Source organism: Poecilia reticulata, chromosome 22 (assembly GCF_904066995.2).
Source record: "Poecilia reticulata chromosome 22, P_reticulata-male-v2, whole genome shotgun sequence".
Lineage (NCBI taxonomy): Eukaryota > Metazoa > Chordata > Actinopteri > Cyprinodontiformes > Poeciliidae > Poecilia > Poecilia reticulata.
The window spans coordinates 963,239-970,000 of record NC_088851.1 but is presented as its reverse complement, the minus strand read 5'-3'; positions in this window follow the sequence as shown (position 1 = coordinate 970,000).

The following is a 6,762-nucleotide window of genomic DNA, read 5'->3' as shown; positions in this document are numbered from 1 at the left end:
GCTTTTCCGCGAAACGCTTAAAAATTCGTTAAAAATCGTAGGAAGGTCCTGGAGCAAATCGGACACCACCAGCGCACTCCTGGGACTCGCCCGGTTCCAACGGTGTATGACATGCCAGGGTTCCCGTCCGTTTTGACCGCTTTTTCGGGGGACCGAATGGGACCGCTTTGGCGAAAATCACTTAAAAATTCGTTAAAAATCGTAGGAAGGTCCTGGAGCGGGGGATGAGCGAGGGCTGAGACCCTCGACAGAGAACCGGGCCTAGGGGACCGGGACTTTGGTCCAGGCCTCCGGGAGTGACATCACCCGAACCGGGGGCATCCCAGGAGCACGATGGTGCCAGTCCCGGTTCGTTTGGACCGCGGGAAAGGGTACTTTTGACCCGACTTCCGGTAGACGGTTAAACACCCATAGACGACCGCAGGAAGGTCCTGGAGCGAAACGGAGGCCACCCTAGTAATCCCCGGAGCGGCCCGGATCCAACGGTGTACGGCATGAGCGGGTTCCGGGCCTTCCGGACCGCCTACTCGCCCCCCCCCCGGGCCCGCTTAGGCGCAAATCGCTTAAAAATTCGTTAAAAATCGGGGGAACGTCCTAGGCGAAATCGGAGACCACCGGGGCACTCCTGGGACTCGCCCGGTTCTTCCAGTATATAGTTTGCCTAGGTTCCGTACGAATTTGAAATCCGGGCCTGGAGCAACAGAGACATCCAGGCCTGCAGAACCAGGCTGGGACATCCAGGCAGAGACATCCAGGCCTGCAGAACCAGGCTGGGACATCCAGGCCTGCAGAACCAGGCACAGACATCCAGGCCTGGACATCCAGGCACAGACATCCAGGCAGAGACATCCAGGCCTGCAGAACCAGGCACAGACATCCAGGCAGAGACATCCAGGCCTGCAGAACCAGGCTGGGACATCCAGGCACAGACATCCAGGCCTGCAGAACCAGGCTGGGACATCCAGGCACAGACATCCAGGCACAGACATCCAGGCCTGCAGAACCAGGCACAGACATCCAGGCACAGACATCCAGGCCTGCAGAACCAGGCACAGACATCCAGGCACAGACATCCATGCACAGACATCCAGGCCTGCAGAACCATGCACAGACATCCAGGCACAGACATCCAGGCAGAGACATCCAGGCCTACAGAACCAGGCATAGACATCCAGGCAGAGACATCCAGGCAGATACATCCAGGCCTGCAGAACCAGGCACAGACATCCAGGCAGAGACATCCAGGCAGGGACATCCAGGCCTGGACATCCAGGCAGGGACATCCAGACAGAGACATCCAGGCCTGGACATCCAGGCTGGGACATCCAGGCAGAGACATCCAGGCCTGGACATCCAGGCAGGGACAGCCAGGCCGGGACATCCAGGCCTGCAGAACCAGGCTGACACATCCAGGCAGAGACATCCAGGCCTGGACATCCAGGCAGGGACATCCAGGCAGAGACATCCAGGCCTGGACATCCAGGCAGGGACATCCAGGCAGAGACATCCAGGCCTGCAGAACCAGGCACAGACATCCAGGCAGAGACATCCAGGCCTGGACATCCAGGCAGGGACATCCAGGCTGGGACATCCAGGCCTGGACATCCAGGCTGGGACATCCAGGCAGAGACATCCAGGCCTGGACATCCAGGCTGGGACATCCAGGCAGAGACATCCAGGCCTGCAGAACCAGGCACAGACATCCAGGCAGAGACATCCAGGCCTGGACATCCAGGCAGGGACATCCAGGCAGAGACATCCAGGCAGGGACATCCAGGCAGGGACATCCAGGCTGGAGGTCAAGGCTGCATGGAACTCCACATAGCCTTGACCTCCAGGCCCACACCCAGACTTGGCTCCGGGGTCAGACAGTCTTGGAACCCCCCTGATAGAACCAGGCTCTCCACACGAGTATGTGCACCCACACTTAAGCACCCATCCTCGGACTAAACCCAATAGCACGCGGGCCCAATAGCTGGAGGGCCGCTGCCGTTTTTAGGAATGGGGGGTCCGGATCGACCCCACGGGGGCGTGCCTGGATTGAACAAGCGGTGGCATACGGTCCATGGGGTCGGACTGAACACCCGCACGAAGTTTCAGCTCTGTGGGACCACGTTAAGTGGGTCTCCCTCGCGGTTTTATTTCCGGTGACCATAACCCTCTGATCACAACAGTATATGGTTTGTTAAGGTTTGCAGTAAAAACAGTTGAAATACAAGCCACAATCTGAAGCCCCACTATGCAATGCATTCTGGGTAATGCTGAAATGCTGACGGACATTTTAAAGGCCATTTCTGATGTTCAGAATGGCATTTACACACATTTTTGTCAAATAGCAGAAGCACAGAGATGAGATTTGAATCTGTGCTGTGATTTCTGTCTTAAAAATTGAGTTTGAATAAAAATCAAATCAAATAAAACATGGTTAAAAGAGTAGATGCTTAAAACTAAAGTCCAGTCTTCAGAGCAGCAAATTCTTCATCCAACAGAGGCTCAGAGATGATATTTTAAAAGCAAGGTGTGATTTATTTCCAAAACAGAGTTCAAAAACAAATAAAAATGGAATTAGATCTGGTAAAGTTGAGGTAAGAGTCCACTGAAGTTAGGGTTAAAACCCAATTCTATATTCCTAGCCAGACTGACTAGAGAGAAAAATGAATGGGAGTCTTTAGCTCGGACCACCAGATGTGGTGGGCAGATGCAGAGGGGTGGAGGGAGCATAGAAAACCAAGTTTGGTGAAAAGAGCATTTATAATTTTGGAGTTGTTTTGAGTGAGCAATTCTTCAAATGAATGGAGGTCAATGGCAGTTGTGTAAAGGGAAGGAGCCACACCAACCAAACCTGGAGGGTATGTGAGGCCACTTCCACATATTCTCTGTGCCAAGATTGTCCCCCCACCACTTTTAGTTTATTTTGTTTGCTGAAATGTGCAAGTGGGTTTCATCCTATATGCCTAACCCTCCACTAGATGGCAGCATAGGACTGTCATTGAAAATGGAGCTCTCCAAACAATCCAGATCAAAACCTAATCAAATTAAACAGACCGACAAATATTAATGATTAAAAAGACATTTATTTTATAACAAATTACAAATTTTATTATATTACAACACTGTGCATGATAAGTAAACTATATATATATATATATATATATATATATATATATATATATATATATATATATATATATATATATATATACACACACACAATCATGTTATTGTAATACACTGTAAGACCAATCACAGCACATCTATTTGTACAAGTATTTTTCATTTCTGTTTCCATGTATTTGTATATTACAGTTCCATGTTGTTTTATGATGCTATGCATGGGGCTGCCAGCAGGGGGAGTGCCTTAAAACCCTTTCACTCACCCCTCCACTCTCTCTCTCCTCCAGCATGAACATGGCAAGCCTTCCAGGATGCATGTCTTTTTCTGTTTGTTTATAATCTTGATTGAGATACAAAATACATAATATTATAAAAACAGCACAGAGTGTGAGATAATGACCGCCAGGGGGCAACAAACATTGAGGCAGTACATCAGCCTAGTATTACATAAATATATTAAAGAGAAAATAAAGTGCAAATTTTAATAGCTTTAGTATTGGTGGAATGTCCAATAGTTTTGATATAATGTTTGACCTCATTGGGTTAGGGTGAAAATGGAAAGAAGTGTTTTTTATTAGTGTAACGGCATTTATGCATGTGCCATTTGGCTAAGTATATAAGATTAATATAAACATATTTTTTTACTTGTTGGAAAGTCCATCCATCTCTTAGTGGGATCAGGAGGTCCTGGTGCCGATCTCCAGCTCTGTTGGATAGTTAATGAAGCAAAACCATACATGTTCAAACCAAATGGAGACATACGGTTCAATAGAATCAGAAATTACAATGAAAATACTTTTCCAAAATGGAACAGAGAAAAGGCCAAAATAAATCAAACATCTTCTGTGATTCCTTCACAAAAGATAAAATAATATCCATGTTATTGTTAAAACATTGTAGAAAAACTTTGGATGGGTAAATTCTGTGAATAATTTTAAAATACAATTCATTTACTTTATTAATTATCATATATTTGGTAAAGTCCAAATCTTTTTCCAGTTAGTTATGAATAAAGATGTTCCAATAAAATATCACATATGGAGTTAAAATGTTTCTCTGAAACAATGACAATTAATTTTTTATATGTTTGTTACTTTTACAGGTTGAGCAGAAACTGATTTGGAAAATTTTCAAGTTTGGTTGTAGAAAAATTAAAGTCTTGGATTCTGTCCTATTAAACTTTTGAATAAAATAATTACTCCAGCATGTTGGGAACCAGGGTTTTTGTTTCTTTGTGGGGGAAGGAGTTTCTGTCTGCCTGCTGCTTCCCCTTTTCAGCCACTAGAGGGCGACTGGTGGCCGCACCTGTGGAGAGCATGCCTGCTGACTCAGCCAGAGCACCTGTGATCTATCAGGTAATGATCCTGGAGTATATGAGGAGCTGACTGCCAACACCTTGACGCCAGTCGACTCGCTCCTCCTTACCTGATCTTACCTGTCCGCCCTCCACTGCATGCGGCCTCCTCAGCTCCAACAAAGAACTTGTTCTATCAAGAACTCACTGGAACCTGAATCACTTCAAGAACGCCCACAAAGAGACCAAACCCTGGAGCCCAGAGTATCTCCTCTTAGGTTAAAGTCTCCTTCTAAAACAAGTAAGATCTTTCTGATTGTTTCAAAGATTCCATCTTTCTGATGACCTCAAACTCACCATTTTCCTCTCACTACTCTTCAGAAAACAGACGACCCCTGTAGCCCCTCCCAAGGACCAGACTCAGATTCTGACATTCTCATCATTTTTGAAATAAACTTTATCTGATTATCTGTTCTCCTGGTGGTGTTCTGTATGTGGGTAAAGAAACTGGAACCCAGCATGACATTTACAATATCTTGCAAAAGGAATCTGACCTCTTAATATGTTCCATTTTCTTAGCTCTAATCCACAAACCTCAGTGTGTTTCATTTTGTCCATCTTTATGCAACAGGAAGCAATGCTAAAGTTGAAAATAGCTGTCACAGCGATACAGATTTCACCTGACATGGCAATGCCTGAATCTAGTGGACAATGAAAGGAACAGCAAGCTGCCCAAAGAAGAACATTTTTGGGTTGAACTCACACAAAATGTCCTCCACTGCCATGGAGGAATTCAAAGGTGCTAAACTCTTGAATTAAGAGACAATGCACAAAATTCAATTCTCTCTGGCTCACAGACAACCAGGAAGACATTTAATGCACATCTGCGGATTAACACATTACATTTTCATCATCTAATTTTCTTTTCTTTTTTTCATTTTCTTTGTCAATTTTTCCATACAAGTGTACATACAGACTTTACACTTTTCTTTTTCAAGTGTTCCATACATATTATTCAAGAGAAGATGCATATACAGTCTATTCCTGCCTTAGTCATAACTTTGCCATTCTAGATAATATCCAGTTTATCCATTCACTTGTTGATTTACAAAAAAGAAAAGAAAAAAAACAAAAGACAAAACAGAGCAAACAAAGAGAACATCCAATATTTGTTTGTCTTTTCCCTCTTTCTCCTCGCTCCTCTCTTCCAAGTCATCACAATTTTAACTCTCTTCTCTAAATGAACTGTAAGCAAACTATTTACAGTCTGTAGCTCTATAAGGGCTTCTGTAACCACACTATTAATCAATAAAGTCTGACCTCCATGGTGAAATAAAACCCTGCCAATTCTTCCAATAATTCTTACATTTTCCAGATTCTAATCTGATGGAAAACGTCAGCCTTTCCATAATATAAATATTATGCATTACGTCAACCCAGTCTTCCCTTTTAGGAGCTTCTGACTTCCACCATTTCCTAGTAATGGCTTTTTTGCTTGCTATCAACATAATCCTATACATATAACCATCACCTGCTCTTGTCAGCCTTTCCATCCCTCTTTCCATGTACAGATCCTCAAATGTAAGTGGAATATTCATCCCCAGTACTTCATAATCTCATTTTCATCGTCTCAGAATCCAAAATGTCTTGTCTCTTGGTTCTGACTTTGAGTATTTATATCGTTTCAGTCCTAATGTGTGTGTATTGGAAACTTCTGACCAATGGCGTTCTGAATCTTGCTTCTGGCTCCGTTTTACACTGGGTGTGTGTTGGAAGTTCTGAGAATTCAGAGGCCGACCTCGTGGAAGTTAAATCTGCTCCCTCAGAGGACCATTAGTCAAATTGTTAGTCTAAATAAAGATTATTTTCCAGTTCAGCCCGACTTCTTCGCACGCAAGCAGGAAGGTCATTTGCCAGAAGTTTCTTGCACAACAACTTAAAACAACAGATTGACCCAGTACATTTGACACAGTACATTCCTTTTCAGTAAAAACATATCTTAATGTGAATCAACATAACTTAACTATTAACATAATTATATTCTTCTACACAGCAAAGAAGGTCAGCTGCCTTGGCCTTTTGACCAAACATTTTACACACACTCAAAACCAAAGTTTAAAACAAATGCAAAAGGAAAACATTCTGTACCATGGTTGGTCAACCATCTTGTATCCAGGACCAGAAGGAAAAAATGGGGGAAAAAATTATCAACAGCACAAAACAAAACAAAAACTTTAATTGCAACAACACAATTTAAAGTCATACTGAACTTTGGAGTACAGAAATAAAGAGCAATTACAACACTGAAACTTCAAAAACTAAACTTTTTACTACAACACCACAGTCAAATTAAA